We start from the raw sequence: 20,006 nt of genomic DNA on the forward strand, positions 1-20,006 counted from the left end.
AGGGCGGGTACATGCTGAACTACATGGTTTCCCAACATGTTATCAACCACCATAAACTACTGGGGGGTCATCTGGCATCCCAGGTATTTTCCCTGTCTCATGCTGATTGGTGGTTGCTAGGGGGTTGCTATGGGTCCTCATCTAGCCTAACTGAGTTAGGGACACTTAGCACCTGCAGATCTCTCCTGTTATTTGTAGATAAACAACTCAGCAGGGTGGGTATGTGCTTAGGAGTGTTCTGTGGGTTTTTCCAAGGACAAGGGTCATGCCCCCTTCCTGAGGACAGGCCTGGAGGTAGAAGCTGCTGTTATTTATTTATTTTCAAAAATGGAGTCACATCAGTTTCTCATGCCCAGCTCTTGCTTTTATTTCTTAAGCTTTAGGGGTCTTGTTGAGGAAATTAGTACCTGCTTCTGTATGATGTAGTAGTAGAATTTGGTGCTTTTTTGATATTTCAAAATTGGTTTGTGCTTACCTAGTATATGCGAGGCCCTGGATTTGAGCTCCAGCGCTGGAAAGGAAAAAAAAATAAGCCTTTTCTAGCTGAACACATGTTCAAAACTCTAGCTCAGAAAAGCCACAGAAGGGCTGGAACTATAATTCATGGATAGGGTACTGGCCTAGCACACACCACCAGTCCCTGGGTTCAATCCCCAGCTCCACCATGACAGAACTAAAGGCAGGGCCACTACAGTTATGGGCACTCGGATTCAGGTCACTCAGTTTATGAGCTTCCACATTAAACAACTGTCTCCAGCCAAATTCCTCAAACTCCTTAAGTTCCCCTAAGGCATGTGTTATTAAAAAAAAAAAACTAACTAAAAATCCTGGTTATTTTTAAAGGACTGTAAAAATTATTGCATGTACATCAGCAACAATGGCAGGGCTTTGATAAATTCCACATCCCAACAGCAACCCTCAGTGGGGTTGTGCTGAGAAATTACATTTTCCCCATGTTTACAGCAAACTTTCTAGGAATACAGATTGGATAACCAGGAACAAGGTTATTAAATCCCTGATTGATACAAGAGCTACCTTATCTGTCTTCAACCCCTATCAGTTTCTTAATTCCTCTTTGTTGGAATAAAAAACTCAGTGGCAGGGCTCTCAAACCAACCTGTGATGGTTTTTAAATCCCAACCTATTCTATTTCAACTGGGACCTATGTAGGAATTTCACCAGTTCCTAATAATTCCTTCTATACCTATACAACTATTGGGAAGATAATTTTTTTTTTTTTTTTTGGTACTGGGGATTGAACTCAGAGGCACTCAACCACTAAACCACACCCCCGGCCCTTTTTGATATTTTATTTAGGAGCAGGGTCTCACTGAGTTGCTTCAGGCCTCACTAAGATGCTGAGGCTGGCTTTGGGTTACAGGCGTGTACCACCTGCCTGGTGGAAAGAGATTTTCTTAAAGCTTGCCAGGCACACATCTCATATTCCCAAAAAGGAGAAATATTTTTATATTTTAGTTCATCTTAATTTAAACAACAGGACCTGAGACATGGTTATAAGTATAAAGTAAAAGTATAAAACCTAGTTCTGTCCATGTAATTGTGTCAGTATGAGTGTGTTTGTTAGTTTTCTATCACTAGAACAAAATAGCTGTGATAATTTACTTATAAAGAGAAAAAGGTTATTTTGACTCACAGCTCTGCGGTTTCTAGTTCCAGATGCAGCAGGGCAGTACTTCATGACAGGAGCATGTGGTGGGACAAACTCTTTACCTCATGGCCAGGAAGGGGCATACTACCAATACCCTAAGGACCTTCCACAGGTAATTTTCTTCTATCAGGGATTTATAGTATCTCTATTTTAATCATTAGTTAAATGCTTATGATAAAGGATTTCATCTTCTTAGAAAAATGAAATTAACCCAGATGTTTTTCAAGGTCATGTGACTTTATTAAACAAACACTACTGGTCTAATTCAAACAGATGTATCCATCAGCATTAAATATAATACAGATACAACAATTTTATCTCTATTAGATATTTAATATCATAAAAATATAAGTTTGCCGGGCACAGTGGTGCATGCCTGTAATCCCAGCAGCTCAGGAGGCTGAGGCAGGAGGATCGTGAGTTCAAAGCCAATCTCAGCAATGGCAAGGTGCTTAGCAACTCAAATGAGACCCTGTCTCTAAATAAAATACCAAATAGGGCTGGGGATGTGGCTCAGTGCTTTAGTGCCCCTGAGTTCAATCCCCAGTACCCAAAAAAAAAAAAAAAAAATATATATATATATATATATATATATATATATATGTTTTAATCATCCAAAAATGAGTAAATCAAGTAGCTATAAATGGGATAAAATTTACAAGTGTATTTGGAGGGGGATACCAGGAATCGAACTCAGGGACACTTGACCGCTGAGCCACATCCCAGCCCTATTTTGTATTTTATTTAGAGACAGGGTCTTGCTGAGTTGCTGAGGCTGGCTCTGAACTCACGATCCTCTTGCCTCAGCCTTCTGAGCTGCTGGGATTACAGAACTGTGCCACTATACAAATGTATTTTTAAGAACTGTTTTATAATATGTTTACTTCAAGGTTTTTTTAATCTTTAAGTTTTGCTAAGTTAAATAACAAATACCTATTAAATATCAAGATCATTTCTAAATAAGTCAAAATATGGAAACAGAAGTCATTAAGCATAAGTTTAAAATCCACATAACTGTGATAGTTTGTCTTTATATAGTGTTTTTTTGTTTGTTTGTTTTTGTTTTTGATGATGCTGGGAGTCGAACCCAGGGCTTTGTGCATTCGAGGCAAGCACTCTACCAACTGAGCTGAGCTATATCCCCAGCCCTGTCTTTATATACTATTTAAAATCTTGGGGCTGGAGTTGTGGCTCAGTGATACAGCATTTGCGTGGTATATGTGAGGCCCTAGGTTCAATCCTCAGCACTGCATATAAATAAATAATAATAAATAAATAAATAAATAAAAGATCCATTTACAATTAAAAAATATTTTAACAACAACAACAAAACCCAAACAAATAAACAAACAAAAAAACCCTAAATATATTTGGGTATGTTAGGTCCTATTGCTCTATAAGGAAACACATTTCTAGAAATTATAAAATAGTGTGTATGTACAGAATGCTGTTTTACAATTGCTAGAAATTAAAACTGTAATATATGTATGTAAAACTACTAAAAACAATTCTGTATACGAATATATCTATGTTTTTGGCAAGATGTTAAATGAAAGCCATCAGAATATAGTTTTCACTAAGATAAAAACAATTTTCTCTAATTTGGAGACCATTTCAAAATAAAGAGATGAGCTAGGCGTGGAGAAGCCCACCTGTAATATCAGCGACTCAAGAGGCTGAGGCAGAAAGACTGAAAGTTCAAGGCCAGCCTCAGCACTGAGACTCTGTTTAGAAATAAAAAATAATTTAAAGAAAGAACAGGGGGATGCCTCACATGCACAAGGCCCTGGTTCAAAGAAAAAAAAAGTAAGAGCTGGGGATAAGACTCAGTGGTTAAGCACTCCTAGGTTCAATTCCTGGTACCAAAAAAAAAAAAAAAAAACCAGAATAAATAAAAATCAAGAGATGAAAATAAATAGGTAAAAAGCATATAAAAGATTTACTAAAATCTAGGTGATCAAGCTATTTATTTATAAGGTTCTATTAAAATTAGCATTTTTATTAATAATACACTGATACAAAAGTAAATTTGATGTGTTTGGCAAAAGTAAATTTGATGTGTTTGGCAAAGTTTCCAAAATCAAATTTCAAAATGAAGCCTTTCTGAACAAAAACTAACCTTGGGATTTCCATGAGTACTGGAAGTCCAAAAGTGATATTTTATACCTAAATTACAAGGAAGCATTATCAAATAAGGATGCTTAGCCTTCTTGTAGTTGCATTTGTGTGACTGTGTTATTAATATGTATAACTGTGACTTGTATGTCTCCTTCCTGGTGGAAGCCTTCCCCTGGCACAGGATCACAGCCATGGCAGTCAGTAAAATACTACTTTCAAAAGACTATCATTTTCTGGGGAGAACCTCTGAGCTGCATAATAAGAGAGCATCTATTTTGTTAGACAAGTAAGTGTTCAGTTTGCCGAATCTGGCCCATATTCCAACATTTCCATTGTGCCTATCGACTTCAGTCCTTAGGATTGATGGAACGGACTGATGGAATCATAAAAACTCATTGAGCTAAACTACTGGAAAACTTTGTTTTGGAGTAAGGCATTACCCCTGATACAAATGAACCTACTGCTTCAGGTAAAGGTGAACAGACCTACTGCTTCAGGTAAAGTAAGTTGTCACTAAGTTCACAACTTATAGAAAGATCTTGTTACACTAGCACACAATCTTCAGCCTGGCAATTATTGTGCTAGAAACCCCATCTTCATAAAAGCACTTCAACTCTCATTAAAAGGCTATTATTAACTCATCTTATGCTGCTAAACTGAAAGATTTTGGCTCAGTTTCATGTTCCTCATTTAAAGGTAAGTGACTCTACCTACACAGTCTACTGAAGGCACTAGAGACCCAGTCACCCAGCCAATAGCTCACCAGTCCTGGAATAATAAAGCAGATGACACTGGATGTAGTCAGCTCTCCCAGGATTTGGAAGCAGGCTGTAAAATCCTTCTCTTTATAAATTACCTAATGCTGACAAGACTTGCTCTTTTCTTTATAATGTTTTCTGTAAGATCCCACACATTGTGTAACCACCTCCCCTGCCAAAATGGTGATTCCATGATGACTGGGTGGAACTAATCACCCTCCTTGTCTGCTCTGATGAAGAATATCAAGGTATTGCCCAAGCCCTGCTCCCACTGCCTCTTTGTTACTTTTATGTGGCCTCAGGCTCTCCATCCAATCACCTCTTTCCTCCCCTGATGGGTTTCTAGGAATGAGCCTTTCTAGCTCCAAGGGACAAGACCTATAAAAATCAACACACAATCCAAAAATTGATTTCCACCATGCGACCAGCGCACTGGTTTCATTAAAGAGATTCTTGGCATAAAAGTTAGCTAGTGAGATCAAATAAACACACAGACTCAATTACCTTTTTCTATGACCAGGTCCGAGACGGCTCTCCCTCTGGCTCACACCTCGAACTATCTGGTAGGGCAGCAGGGATTACTCAGGGCTAGCAGGAGAGAGAGAGAGAGCATGCCAGGGAGTGGCCTTTTATTGGGGAACAAGAAATTCAGGGGAGAATTCCATCCAATGAAGGTTGAGGGGGGCAGCACTCCAAGGTCAGGGTCAGTGATTGGCCCCAGGGTCAGTGGTCAGTCACACCCCCACATGGACAGGCTCTCGCACCAGGAGAGGGTCGGGAAAGCTCCGACACAGTTTAGCCAGAGCGCCTCACACCCAATCCGGGAGTTGCCCAGTCATGTGTGAGAATGGCTCCCCACAATTGATCATTTTCTTTGAAAAGATTGTGATCAAAAGGAGAGAATTAAAAAAATTAAAGGAGAACTATGAGGAAATCACTGAAAGATCTTTTAAAGCAAGAGTGGAGAGGCCATCAAAGGAGGACTTATCCCTGATTTGGCTGCTGCCAGGAATGTGACCTTTGGTCACCTTCACCCTTTGACCACAGGCATCTGGAATGACTGGAAAGACCAATGACATTGTGCCTGGAGACTCAAGATTCATATCAGGGGCTCAGGGTATAGCTCAGTGGTACAGTGCTTGTCCAGTATGTAAAAGGCCCTAGGTTCCGTTCCCAGCAACACACACACACACACACACACACACACACTTACGTTATCAAACTTTCATTTTATGGACATTTCCATTTTGCTTCAATATTATTTTCTTTTTAGTTGCCAATGGCCCTTTATTTCATATATATATAATCTCCCTGAGGATCGAACCCAGGGCCTCACACATGCCAGGCAAGTGCTCTACCGCTGAGCCACAACCCCAGCCCTCAATATTCTTTTCTTTATTGGCTAACAGTCACAAGCCCAATTTGTTCTCAACATAAGCTCCTCCATTCCTGCCTTATTCACTGATTTAGAGTTGTCTGAATTTGTGTCTCCCAAACTGCGATTCCTAAGAACTCTCCAAATTAAATCCTTTTGCTTTTATAGTTTCTGAGTTTTGGACTGATTAACAAAAATAAGTTGTTGCATTCTTGGTGACAAAAACACTCAGGCTCACTCCAGGGAACTAGGCTGCATGAAATCATTACACAAGAGTCAGAGAAACGTTTTTCTTTGGGGGTCCTGTGAGGGCTCCCCTGACCTTAAGGGTCCACAGAAAGAAAGGCCACACTCAAAGGCAGAGCAAGAGAAGGGGACACACAAAGGGCATTTCATAGAATATTCTATCCCAAACGGCAAGGGGTAATATCACAAAGGAACAGGTGAGCAGAGCTCAATCCATGGGGCTGCAGGAAGGCATGTCTACGCATGAAGACACATTCTGCTACTTCGAGCATCGGGGCAATGTCTGGGGCCACTACAAATGTGGCCAGATCACTATGAAAAGTGTCCGACAGAGACTCTACCAATCACTCGAAGGAAAATGCTGGTCATTCAGCACGACCGCCTCTCACAATAAGCGTTTCCCTAAGTTCTGTGAGTCATTCCAGCAAATAACTGCTGACTTACAGCCATCTGGTCCTAAGTATGGGAGGCCCAGGCATGCAAATGGCATCTGAAGTGGGGGCAGTCTTGTGGGACTGGGCCTTTAGCTTGTGAGATTTGACATTAACTTGGAATTAAATTGAATGTAGGACATCCTGTGGTGCCAGGGAATTGGCTGATGTGGGGGAAGGTCATATCTGGTGTTCAGAGTGTTCTGTATCAAAGTGTAGACAAACAGGGGTGGTTAGAGACAGGACCCTTGCTCTCTCAAACCCCCAACCCCAAGATAAGGACAGAGGACTGGGTGTTGGCCAGCTGATACTCAAGCCTATGACTTCAGGGCTGCAGTGAATAACAAAAAGGACAGTTAGGAAGTCATTGCACCCAAGGTCCAGGACTGAGTGGAGGGATGGCAGCGGGGCAATGACCATCAGCACCAATGTGACATCCTGATCAGGCTGTTGCTGCCCAAGCCTGAAGCTGTGGTTAGTTCTCGGCTGTCCTCGGCTCCTGTTTCTTGACCTGGCTGGCAACCTTCTGTGGATTCTATGCACCACACCATGTCCATCACCACAGATTCCTGGGTTTTGGTTGACAATCTATGAACTCTGACTAGCTGTAGGGACTTGGGCAAATTACCTTCTTCCTCTGTAGGGAAAGTCCACTGGGACTAATAGTTACCCAGTCTGCCTAGGTATAGGGTGAGCTCTTTGGCTAACCATTTTTTTGAGGTGCTAAGGATTGAACCCAGAGCCCTGAACATCTAGGCAAGAGCTCTAACCCTGAGCTACAGCCCCAGCCCCCTGGCTCAACTTTCTGAGAATGAAACAGATGTCTACTTAGAATATTTAATAATTTGGTTTTATGTAAATATTTTTTTTTGTAAATTTGCTTTATTTCACGTGAAAAGACTATTCCAGACAAATTTCATTAGAATAGTTCTACAAATACATTTACCACAAAATAAACCACTATTCAAAAGGCACAGGAAAAAGTAATGTAGAGATTTAAGAATACTTGTCTTCCATCTCTTCAGCAGGCTGTCCTCATTGGTCTAATTATTGCCATCTTGTTTGTATTAAACTGGATGCTGGATAGTTTCTGGATATGGTGAATGAGCCTTCAAGAACTCCTCAAGGCGTTTTATCTTCTTAGCCCGTTGGTCACGAAGTTCTCGGAACCACACTGCCAGGCTCTGGAGAATGTTCTTTACCCGAGTCTTCACGCCGGGCTGCCCAAACACGGTGATTTCGACTAGTTCCCTGGTGTCGGTTGGGTCCACCCTCAGCAAAGCCTGGCTCATCCACTCCATTTCCGAGAGTACGGTTCCGTCTTGGCCAAAAATTGGGTCTACCAGCCAGGGGTCCAGGTGAAACACCAAAGGTTCGTTCAGTTCCTGCGCGGAAAACCACCACGGCTGGACACGAATCGGTGGTGGCAGAACGTGAAACCCGAGCAGCTTATCCAGGGAGTGACATCCCTTCGGGCCCCAGCGGCTTCATCTGCACCGGAGTGGCCGAGCATGATAGACTCCAGAGTCCGCAGCCCAAAGAACGTGCTCCAAATGGCTGTCTCCAGCTTCCTCCAGTCTGGTTTTATGTAAATATTTTGAATCAAATTATGTATGAAAGAGATGGTGTCACCATCACCCCAGGGCCCTCCTAGGCCCATTATCTTGTCTTTTCTCTGGGTTGTTCAAGACAAGGCATTTTAAGCAATTGGATATGGTACTGGATTAGTTATGTCATTCATGTGAAATCATGTAAAAACAGCTGCTTTTACCATGTCCTTTTTAAGAAAAAAGAAAAAAAAATCATTGTAAAACATAATACAAAGTGTGTAGGGGACATAAATGTTGCGAATCAATTTAAACTTAAATAATCATCACCCCTGTCAAGAATTGGAACACCCCCAGGTCTACATGTCCCCTTGGTACTCCAAAGGTAACATTATGGTAATACTTCCTTTGCCTTAATCCTTTCTTTTCTTTTTTTTTTTTGTACTAGGGATGGAATCCAGGGACATTACTACTGAGCTACATCCCCAGTCCTTTTTAGTTTTTATTTTGAGAAAGGGTCTCACTAAGTTGCTCAAGGTCTTGCTAAATTGCTGAGGTTGGCCTTGAACTTAGGTCCTCCTGCCTCAGCCTCCCCAGTGGCTCCGATTACAGGAGTGCACACTTTGCCTGGGTACCTTATTTTTCATCATCAAACACACACCTTCAGCCATTATGATGAAGTTCTTGCTGTTTTTGAACTTCACATATAAATAATATCACAAAGACTGTTTTTTTGTTTTGTTTAGCACATGTTCAAGAATCATTCATGTTGTCACATTTAGTTGTACCCTATTCATTTTGTGTCACCAAAAACATTCCACTGTAGGACCACATCACAATTATCCACCAACCCCACTGGGGATGCACATCAGGGCTGTTAGGAACAGCGCTGCCAAGGACTCCCTGATGTTCTCTGCTGTGTGTACAGTTAAGGCCTCAGGGAGCTCCCACCTCCACCTTTCTTGGTGATGTCACTGATTTCCCCAGTGACAGCATTTCCCTGCTTACTACTGAGGAGGAGCAGTTTCTGTGTTTATTGGCCATTTGTTTTTTTCTTTTTTTCCAAATGCCTCTTGATGTCCTTTGCCTTTTTCTCCCCCCACTTCATGTAGGTCTTTTCCCCACAATTTGCACTTCTTCCTGTGTTCTGGATCCTAGCTCTTTGTTGGTTGTGTGTTGCAAATACCTTCTCTCACTCTGTGCTCACCTTTTCCCCCTCTTAATGGTGTCTGTAAAGAAAAGCTCTTGATTTTAAAGTAGTTGAATGTATCTGTTTTTTTCTTTAAGGTTAGTTCCTTTTGTGTTGTTGTTGTTTTTTTTTTTCCAGTGGGGAGCAGGGGTTGAACTCAGGAGCACTGAACCACTGAGCCACATCCCCAGCCCTTTTTTGTACTTGGAGACAGGGTCTCACTGAGTTGCTTAGTGCCTCACTGTTGCTGAGCTGGCTTTGAACTCACAGTCCTGTCTCAGCCTCCCAAGCTGCTGGGATTATAGGCGAGTGTCACTGTGCCCTGCTGTGTCTTTGGTTTTTTCTAATTCTTCCTTATTTCAAGATCTTTGGGATATTTCCTTTTCTTTCTGTGGTGCTGGGACTGAACCCAGGGCTTTGTGCATGAGAGACATGCACTCTACTCGTTTCTTTTTTGATACTGGAGATTGAACCCAGACTTTGTGAATGCTAGGCAAGTGTTCTACCACTGAGCTACATCCCCAGACCTTTTTATTTTGAGACAGCATCTCACCAAGCTGTCCAGGTTAGCCTCAAACTTGAGATTATCCTGCTACACTCTCCTGGGTAGCTGGGATTGCAGGCTATGCCCATGTAGAATATTTCCTTTATTATCTCTTAAAAGGTTTATTCTGTTTTTCTCCTGTACATCTATCCTGAGAGTGGCCATATGTTTAGTTAGGCTTAGGCCTCTTGTCCTATCAGATCATCTAGTTAGCATCCCCTTTTACTTTCAAAAGTGTCTATACAATTTCCTTAAGCTTTTCTCGTTGAAAAAATGTATTATTTCTTTGTTCATCTAATTCTGATCACTGTACACGACTGGCTTTTGAAGAGGTTTAGAGAAGCATAACTGAATATTATAGAAGTTCCCACCTGCTGGCTGGGTGGCAAGAATCCTCAGTGCCCTGCATGCTCAGTGCCCTGCATGCTCAGTGCCCTGTGAGGCTCAGCGGAGCAGAGACCAGGAAGTGCCTTTTCAGGTCCTGTGGAGGGCAAATCCTGCCTGCAGCAACAGTTGGCAAAGTTCCATTTCTGTGTTGGAGAGCGAGCTGATGAGGCTTAGGATTGAAAAAAATCACCTGGAGTAATGATCCTAATAAAACTCATTTGTGTACATGATTATAAAACACAAGTACAATGAAAGATCATTTAGTTTCAATAACTGATGCAACAAATTATATTTCTAAAACCAAAATATACAGGAGGCATGTTCCCTTTATTTATTTATTTTTGCAATGCTAGGGATTAAACCCAGGGCCCCAACTGTGCTAGATAAGCACTGAACCAATCAGCTATACCCCAACCCAGGTATGCTTTCACATATAGGTATAACATACATGGATTATACTTGGGTTTCTGAAGACAACCTGTGATTTTACCATCATTAGACACTCCTCAAACTGTTATCCACCAATAGCAGTCATGTGGCAGAGAAGAGAATCATGCATAAAGCAAGCTCCAGCCTCCTCCTAAATACAGAAGGGTGTGTGTCTACCAGTACATAAAGAGTAGGGGTTTTAAATAAAGGTAGGAGTGCAAGTTTTATCTCGCTTCCTGGAGAGTAGTTTCTGTTAAGTGAGTAAAGCTGGCTTTCCTTCTACTCCTGACCCTTGTACTTTACCATGGACCATATCAGTTTATCCTGCTCAACCCTTAATGAAACACCTGTATGCACAGAACTCAAAACCCCACAGGTTGCATGCGGACTCTCCGGCCCTCTTGTATATTGTTCTTTTCCTATTGTGCTTTTTCAGCCTGAGATGAAAATATCTCTGGCCAATGTGAAGAGACAATAGTGCTAAGGAAGAACATAACTCATAGGAAAATCTATAAACGTCTTTCAAAGGAAGGTCTCATTCAGCCATGCTTGCACAACTGACTTTACATAATCCATTCTACCACTGAGCTACATCCCCAGACCTTTTTATTTTGAGACAGCATCTCATTAAGCTGTCTAGGTTAGTCTCAAACTTGAGACTAATCTAGACAGGGCTAAGGGACTATCATTGACTTCTAGGTCTGGTCCACTGTTTATCTGTTTTAAATTCTAGAAGATTTAGGGTTCTAATCTTTGGTGGTTTATTTATTTGTGTTTTTAGAAATAAAACATTACTTCACTGCAGGGCACTTTTGTGTGTGTTTTGATATAAGAACCTGGACATGAATTTCAGATTTTGCTTTCCTGCAGACGGTTTGCCCTGCCAGGGATCGGGGAGGGCGGGGGGAACAACATTTTAGCCGCTTCACTTAGCACATTAATCGGCACAAGGAAAAAACAAGTGTTGAACTTGATTTAATTAGCAGAGTGTAAAGGAAGGAGGACCACTCCAGGTCCAAGCGGGGAGAAGAGGCAGACAAAGCCAAGAAGCAGGGCTGGCCAGGGTCCACTCAGGAGGACCAGGCTCACTGCCAGACATGTGACTGGCTTTACAAAGGAGGCATGACCGCAAGCAAAATGTAAGTAAAAACACTATACTGGGAACCACTTGTGATTAAGAGTGTACTCCCAGAAAGTAAGCTTTCACAGAAGAAAAAAGAATCTAACCGTGGCAAAAGAGAGAAAGACTAACCACTTCCCCCTCCAGCTAATGGCCACATACACTGCTGATGCAGGCAGGAGAGAAAGCAGAGACAGGGAGACAGACACCGATTGGCCAGTTTGACTCATCTCTGCCCTTTCTCTGCGGCTCTTCCAACATTTTTCAGTGCATGACCTGCTGGTTTTCTGCAGGGTGAGGGGGCATTGTATTCCTTCCTTAATATAAATGCAGTACCTGTCATGGGTTAGCCAATCATTAAGCCCTAGACATTCGAATATGTATGAAAACATCACTCTCTCAAAGATCTCACAGCATGGTCAGGGAAACAGGAGAGAAAACAATTATAACATCATGTGAAGGGCCAGAATGGAGAATGTACAAATTATGAGGGCATGAAAATGCACGCCTACTTTCCCCTCTGGTAAGAGCTGACCTTTGCCCTGAGACTTGAAGGCTAAATGAGAATGATCAGGAAGAAAGAAGGTGAGTAGGACACCTCAGACAGTAGGTGCTATGTGTAGGAAGCCTACACTCAGAACAGGGCAGGGCCAGCTTCTGCTGAAGCTGGGGCCTCAAAGCTCAGGAAACTGGCAGAAAAGAGGCTACCAAGGAGGGTCAGCTGGTGGGCAAGATCCGAGCTGATAGGCAACCATCTCGGCAGTGTAGTAGCCCTTCCTCCCTCAATCCTTAGCCATCCCTCCATGTCTCCAGCACCACACACAGATGCAAGAAGTCTTTCATCCAGAAAACAGTCCTCTACCTGTGTTGCTCCTCAAGTGTTTCTAGAACTCTAAGCAGTGAGCAAGGATGCAAATGGCCAAGTACCCTAAATCAAAATATGCAGAGGATATGATAATACTGTGCTGGATGCTGCATTCCTTCCACTTCATCCTCCCAACAACCCAAAGAGGCAAGTGACAGCGTTAACTTACAAGCCAGGACTCAGGTTCACAGCCTGAGTGATTCACACTGACAGAGCTGGGATCTGAACCCACTGTCTGGCCTGGAAAGAAGTGGCAAGGTTAAGACAGAGGAAACAAGAAATGAAAGAGGTAAAAATAAAGCAAAATAGGAATGAGGATTATTCTTTGTGGTGAGGGCAAAAAACATAGACTTCCTGACCATTGAAGGGAGCTAGATCTGCACAAAATGAAAGAACTGGGGGTAGAGAGGACAGGGGTCCCAGGTCTGCTGTATCAGACCCTAAATTCAAGGAAACTGGTATGGAACTGGCACAGTATATGAGCACTGCAAGGAGCCATCACGAGCACCTAATCAATGCCTCTTTTTTTTTTAAATATCTTATTATTATTTTTTTTTTTAGTGGTAAATGTACACAATACCTTTATTTTATTTATTTATTTTTATGTGATGCTAAGGATCAAACCCAGGGCCTCACACGTGCTAGGCAAACGCTCTACCACTGAGCCACAACCCCATCCCGAGCCTCAACCCCAGCCCATCAATGCCTCTTTTAATAAGAAAACTGAGACCAAAGGGGAAAAATGGATGTGTCACAGGCAATAGAATCCAGGTCTCTCCTCCTCCACACTAATGTTTCTGCAGTACAGTGGCCACTCATTCTTCTTCTGCTAATAGTATGCTATGCTTCCTCTGAGGAAGCCCTTTGCCTCTTTGAGCCTTCACACTTTGGGCAGGGTCTACCCAAATCTCCCAACGAAATCCACAAATACTAATTTCATAGGTGTTAAGAGAGGGTCGCAGTTAGATGTAGGGCTCCACAAAGACATGCAGGGTTAAGAGGAGGGTCCTTCTTTCTCTTCCACTGGAGTTGGCCCGTCTGGGGCTTCCCAGCCATGATTGTCAGGGAAAAATCTGCATTCTCAGAAAGAAGCAAGAAGGCAGACAAGTGAATATGTTCCTCAGCTTTCCACTACTGCAACAAATACCAAAGATAATTAACTTAGAAAGAGAAAAGGTTTTGGCTCAGTTTGGGAGGTTTCATGATCTACTGGCCCTGTTGCTTTGGAGCCTGTGATGATGTTACTGCTATTTACCAGTGAGGAGTCCTTGCTTCCCCGAATGCTGAAGTAAAACACCAGAGAAGCATGCTGAGGCAAGTGTAGAGTGGAAAGTAAAAGCTTTATTAAAGGACAGCAGAAAAGACTTCTCCCCAGAAGAAGAGAACCTGAAAGGAGGGGGAGGCCTTCCCTCTTTTATAGCTAAGGTCTTCTTTTACTTTCCCCACATCCAAGTCCTTTGTTTCCCTTTATCCTGCAGTGATAGTCTGCAGGTAGGAAGGCTCAACAGGTGGGAGATAAGTGGGCTGGAGGAGTAATCTGGGCAGGAAGGGCCTGGGGCAGTTTTTGGATTAGTTCCCTGTTTGCTGGGAGCTGTTTCATTAACAGTTTCTTAGGATGGGTTCTGGGCCTTGGGGACATTAACATTTCAATTTCCCCAAGTGCTGCTCTGATTTCCTGGACTCCATTCTCAATAATGGCCTCCATTTTCTTTACTTTACTCAATATTAGACCAATTTACCTAACTATACTAACTACCTATCTTTAAATCTGGCTTCAGTGAGGCAGCAAACCCACTCACTTCATGCCTGACAAGTGAAAACAGAGGAAGAAGAAGGGGCTGAGGTTCCATTATTCCCTTTAAGAGTACACGTCAATTATCTGAAGACCTCTCACTAGGCCGCACCTCCCTACCGCCCCCAGCTGGGGGACCACCCCTTTAACACATGGGCCTTTGAGAGGCATTCCAGATGAAAACTCTAGCACAGGGGAAACTAGATCTAAGTGGCACTGTTTTAGCCACGGTGTCAGGCTGTGCCTTTTTTTTTTTTAACCAGACATCCCCCTTTTTCATTCTGCATTTTCCTCCCAGTCCAGATGCAGTAGGTTCAAATCCCCAGGGTCCACCATTTACAATGTGTGTCATTCCCGGATTAAAAAAACGTGGCATTTATACACAATGGAGTATTACTCAGCACTAAAAAATGACAAAATCATGGCATTTGCAGGGAAATGGATGGCATTAGAGCAGATTATGCTAAGTGAAGCTAGCCAATCCCTAAAAAACAAATGCCAAATGTCTTCTTTGCTCTGAGGAGAGCAACTAAGAACAGAGCAGGGAGGAAGAGCATGAGAAAAAGATTAACATTAAACAGGGACGAGAGGTGGGAGGGAAAGGGAGAGGGGAGGGAAATTGCATGGAAATGGAAGGAGACCCTCATTGTTATACAAAATTACATATAAGAGGATGTGAGGGGAAAGGGGAAAAAAAAACAAGGGAGAGAAATGAATTACAGTAGATGGGGTAGAAAGAGAAGATGGGAGGGGAGGGAAGGGGAGGGGAGGGGGGATAGTAGAGGATAGGAAAGGTAGCAGAATACAACAGTCACTAGTTTGGCAATATGTAAAAACGTGGATGTGTAACCGATGTGAGGTAAAAATGGGAGTTCATAACCCACTTGAATCAAATGTATGAAATATGTCAAGAACTATGTAATGTTTTGAACAACCAATAAAAAAATAAATAAATTAAAAAAAAATGTGTGTCATTCCCTGAGCTTGTGTCCTCATCTTTAAAATGGGAATAACATCAACACCTACCTTTTTTGAGTTGTGGAGAGGAAGCACTCACGTGTTAATATTATTAACTATGTTAGCTTTAATTAGATTGTCACTGGAAACACAGTTTGAGCAACACAGTGACCTAATGTTGACACCACGACATGCTATAGTCCCAAGGTCACGTTTTTAGGATTCCTCTCCTGCAGCGTAAAGCCTTTAGTCTGTGTGCTAGAGGGCTCCATTTCTGCTCCATGGAACCCACGCAGTCACCGGCTGCCAGCCTTCTCCTCCTCCCGCGGGGGCGGCGCCCACACGCCGGCGCTCCTCCGGTGCCTGCGGCGGGTGCGCCCAGACTCCCTCCCGACCCGCCCCCTCTCCTCGCCTGCGGGCCCCGCGTCCACACAGCCTGCTCCGCTTCTGCGGCAGGGTCCGGGGAGGCGGCGGGCGGTCAGCCCCCACGGGTGTAGACCTGGAGCTTGCTAGAGTGGACTCTGCCCGCACCGACCCGCCGCGACCCCGGAAGAGAGAGAGCGCGCGACCCTCCGACCCCTAAACCTGCTCCAGGCTGCGCGCAGCAGCCAATAGCGCGCTCCTAGGCCGGTGCGTCATGGCGAGATTGGCCAATGAGTGCGGGCCTGGCCGCCGCTTCCGGCCCGCCCTCTCGCCTGCGGCCTGGGCAGCTCCGACCCGCTAGCCCAGCCGCGGAGCATCCACTGCAACCCCCCCTGGCCGGGCGCCGGCCCAGGTAAGCGCAGTGGCGCAGGGTCGTGGGCACTCGAGTCCCGGCCCCTCGGGGAAAGTCGGGCCGCTGCGACCCCGCATCGGCTGCGTTTGCCTGGACACTTGAAGGGGAGGGAGGGATGTACCTGTGCTCTTTCCTGCACACCTGGAGGGCGCCGCCCTGTCCCGGCGCGGGGAATTCGGGATATGCCGAGGTGCCAGCCGAGGGGCAGTTTCAGAGGACGCCCCCACTCCGGCCTTTGGACTGAGTGATTTGAGAAAGAGATCGCTGGAGCCTCGCGGTTTTAGAGAATGGAGCTTCTAGGGGCCTGTCTAACCTTCTCACTGGGCAGCGGTGGGAGCAAATCTGCTTGTGATGGGATTAACTGGGCAGATGGTCAGGGCCCTGCTTCCCGACATATGCTACTGGTGGCAGTGCAGGGGACCACCTGTCGTTTAAGTGCAGGAAATGGGATGAAAGCCAGGCCGACTCAGGGCACCACCTGCCTGGTGAAGCTGGGTGGACCCTGTTCTTCAGGAACAATGAGAGTTCTGTTGCTTCCTCCCACCTTTTTGGACCCTGATATCACTTTTGAGCAGTCTCTGCGCTTGGCAACCAGCAAACTGCATTGGTAGCCCAGTACGCACCAGGTTAGAGTGTCAATTTAACAGAAAAAAATAAGCAGGAAACTCTTCAGGAAGGCTCCTAAGGCAGCTTCAGAAGAGGTGAATGCATGGAGATCTTTCTTGTTTTGTGTCCCTTCTTCGATCACTTCTACCCCCAATTGCCTTGGGTACTTTTGGGTCTCTGAAGTCACCTGTGTATAAACTGAGACAGAAAAGCAGATGGCTTTGAGGGTGCAGACTGACTGAAGGTCTAGCTCAAATTCATTTTGTAGTTCTTGGTGAGTTGAAGGCTGCTTCTTGGGTAGATATGCACTCCATTGCTCCACTTCTACAAAACAAAGATGCCCCAGGATTTCAGAATGGTAACTGCTCCAAATCCCCTTCAAGGACCCCATGACTCAGGACAGGTTGCCTGGGCATCTCACAGCCAGAAAGTAGCATGTGAGGAGTTGGGGGTGCTAGAAACAATTGACAGAGGCAGAAAGGAGGTGTGGCTGACCAAGGATATTTACCCCATGTCAACTTTAGCTGGGTAGTGACTGCTGTCTGGGTCTCCATTTAGAAGGGAGTTTGTAAACACAACCCCCACTCTTTCTTTTATCTGCAGCGAAGTATTCTTCCATTAAATGCCCATAAGGTTCAATTATGCCTGGAAGGAAATTACTGCTTAGTCATTTATCTAAAGGAAAGTATATCAAACACAAGTCAAAGTCTCTGTTCTTTGAGCTTCACCTGCAGACTCAGTCTGACTTGGCTGGTTGCTTACATGTTGAATTGTGAGCTATCTTTGCAAACAAAATTGTGTTAAAATGACACCATAGAAACTGATATTTTTTTCCATTTCCCTCTTACTATTTTATTTATTTTTTAAAAATTTTTTATTGGTGCATAATAATTGTACACACTGAAACTGACTTTTTTTTTTTTTTTTTTTTTTGGTACTGGGGATTGAGTTCAGGGGTACTCGACCACTGAACCACATCCCCATCCCTGTTTTGTATTTTATTTAGAGACAGAGTCTCACTGAATTGCTTAATGTCTTGCAATTACTGAGGCTGGCTTTGAACTCGAGATTCTCCTCTCCTGTGTCAGCTTCCCAAGCCTCTGGGGTAACAGGCATGTGCCGCGCACGGCTGAAACCGACAGTTTTAAAATAAACTTTTTACCAACATTTTGTGATGAAGATTTTCAAATATATAGCCAAATTGAAAGAATTAAACAGTGAATGTCCCCATACCCACGTCTTATTCATTATACTGTTGACCCTTTACTTGCTCTATTGCATGTCTGCCCACCAATTGTGACCTTACTATTTATTTATTTACGGTACCAGGAATTGAACCCATAGGCGCTTAACCACTGAGCCACATCCCCAGCCCTTTTTATTTTTTATTTTGAGACACTGTCTCACTCAGTTGCTGAGGTTGGCTTTGAACTTGTGATCCTCCTGCCTCAGCCTCCCGAAACACTGGGAATATAGGCAGGAGCCACTGTGCTCAGCTGTGACTTTACTTTTTAAGTACTTTGCTTTCCTAGAGTAGTTTTGTCTAGGCTCAGGGAGTTGGCAGTCTATATTAGTAGGTGGAGGCGTTTATCATTAAACGGTTGAACACCCACCCTCTAAAGTGCTGATAGAGAAAGAGAAGAGGCCCAAGGCTCAGGCCCACTGGAAAGGAACTTGATTTTTTTTTTATTTTTTAAATGAGATGAGAGATAAGTGGCAGTTTGTGGTAGTAAATGCCAAGTAATAAGATGATATTAGTAACACTGTTGAGTTCTTGCTGGGCACTGAACGATGTTGATCATCCACGCTGTGCCTGTATGTAATTCTCACAAGGTAAGTAGGTCACTATTCCTTTCTGACTTTTCTGCATTAGCAAATCAAGTTGCAGGCAGGTTAGGTAACTTTTTTGGTACTAGAAAATAATGGAGTGAGGACCCGAATCCTGGCCATCTGGGTGCAGGCAGTTCTGAACACTCTTCTTAGTCATTGTAAAGGTATCCGAGAGAACCTTCCTGCCTGACCAAGGAGGAAGGGTGAGGTGGCCTGGGGCCACCATGGGTCCTGACTCAGGCATCTGGACACCAACACAGTTTTCAGCTGGCTCCAGAGGGCTGGTGTTCTGATTTGTCTGTGTGTCTGGCAGACACTGGCGCCCCTGGGCTTGAGGAGGTCGGCGGTTCTATGGGTCAGCTCTGTCTCCCCAGGCTTGCTTCGCAAGGCTGATCAGTCCCTTTCCTGAGCTCTGCATCTACTTCCTGTCATGGGTGTTTCCAGGAACTTGGCTTCTGTTCTGCCTCCCATTTCCTGTTCCATATCCCCTCCATCACTTCCTTCTCAACCTTCACTCTTCTTCGTGTTTGTCAGACCCACTGTGTTCCAGAAGAGCCTGTGTTGCCCACGGCAGATGCTCCTGTTTCAGCATGTCCTATCTCCAGGCATCTCTACAATGGGGGTGCCTCTGGCATGCTGTAGGGGTGGGACAGCAGGGCCCAGCCTTGACCACCTAAATAAACCTGTCTCCTCATAGCTCCAGTTTCCAAACCCCATGGGAGGTAAGCTTGTCTTTGGCTTTTCTCTCTCCTGGCCTGAGGACAGTGTTCTCTGGTTGGATCTGGGAGCCACCCAGTCAGACAGGGCCCTTTGTGGTGACTCCCTACTACCCTCAGGCCTCAGCCCCTCACTGCATGTTTGGCTGCACTGCTCTGGCTCTGTGGCCCTGGTAGGAGGAAGCCTGCTCCTGCCAGAAGCTAGAACTCCAGGAATTACCCCCAGGAGCAGCAGCCAAGGGGTGGGGGGACAGTCAGTGGCAGATCTTGGCCACCCCAAACAGAGCTCTCTGCTTCCTGGCTGTCTTATTCTGGGCTGCTTTCTTTTGCCACACCCTTCCACCATGATCTCTGTCTCACCTGGGGCCCAGAGCTATGGACATGGCCAACTTCTGAGTGGCCATCACTTCTTCTAAGTGGACTGCACTTTTGAAACCATGAGCCAAAACATCTTTCCTCCTTTAAAAAAAGAAAGAAAGAGAGGAAAGGGGTGGAGAGTGGCAGAAGAAGAAAGGAAGAAAAGGAGGGTAAGAGAGGACCTTTGGGTCCTAGAGTTCACAGAGTCACCTGGCCCCTACCCATTAGCACTGACCTAAACATTGGCAAGTCCAGGCATGGACATGTTAGCTTTCGATGCCACTAGAAAGTGATG

At 44.3% G+C, this 20,006-nt stretch overlaps 1 protein-coding gene and 1 long non-coding RNA gene across 4 annotated transcripts in view; one reads left to right on the top strand and one right to left on the bottom strand.

Annotated features, from left to right (window-relative positions):
* Positions 1-7,425: 7,425 nt before the first annotated feature.
* On the bottom strand, positions 7,426-15,963 carry LOC124098749 (uncharacterized). Its single transcript, XR_006853688.2, has 3 exons — positions 15,497-15,963; positions 10,249-10,433; positions 7,426-8,374 (listed from the first exon to the last, which is right to left on the bottom strand). It is a non-coding gene; the product is annotated as an uncharacterized LOC124098749 (long non-coding RNA).
* A 39-nt stretch (positions 15,964-16,002) lies between these two features.
* Positions 16,003-20,006, top strand: part of Tecpr1 (tectonin beta-propeller repeat containing 1) — a 29,374-nt gene continuing 25,370 nt past the window's right edge. For all 3 annotated transcript variants that reach the window (XM_046453674.2, XM_046453671.2, XM_046453672.2), the window contains exon 1: positions 16,003-16,202. The gene's annotated coding sequence lies outside the window, so the exon portion shown is untranslated. The remainder of the gene's footprint in view (positions 16,203-20,006) is intronic.

The sequence above is a fragment of the Marmota monax genome, unplaced genomic scaffold (genome assembly GCF_021218885.2).
Source record: "Marmota monax isolate L192 unplaced genomic scaffold, Marmota_monax_Labrador192_F-V1.1 WCK01_AAM20220418_F8-fsc00148, whole genome shotgun sequence".
NCBI lineage: Eukaryota > Metazoa > Chordata > Mammalia > Rodentia > Sciuridae > Marmota > Marmota monax.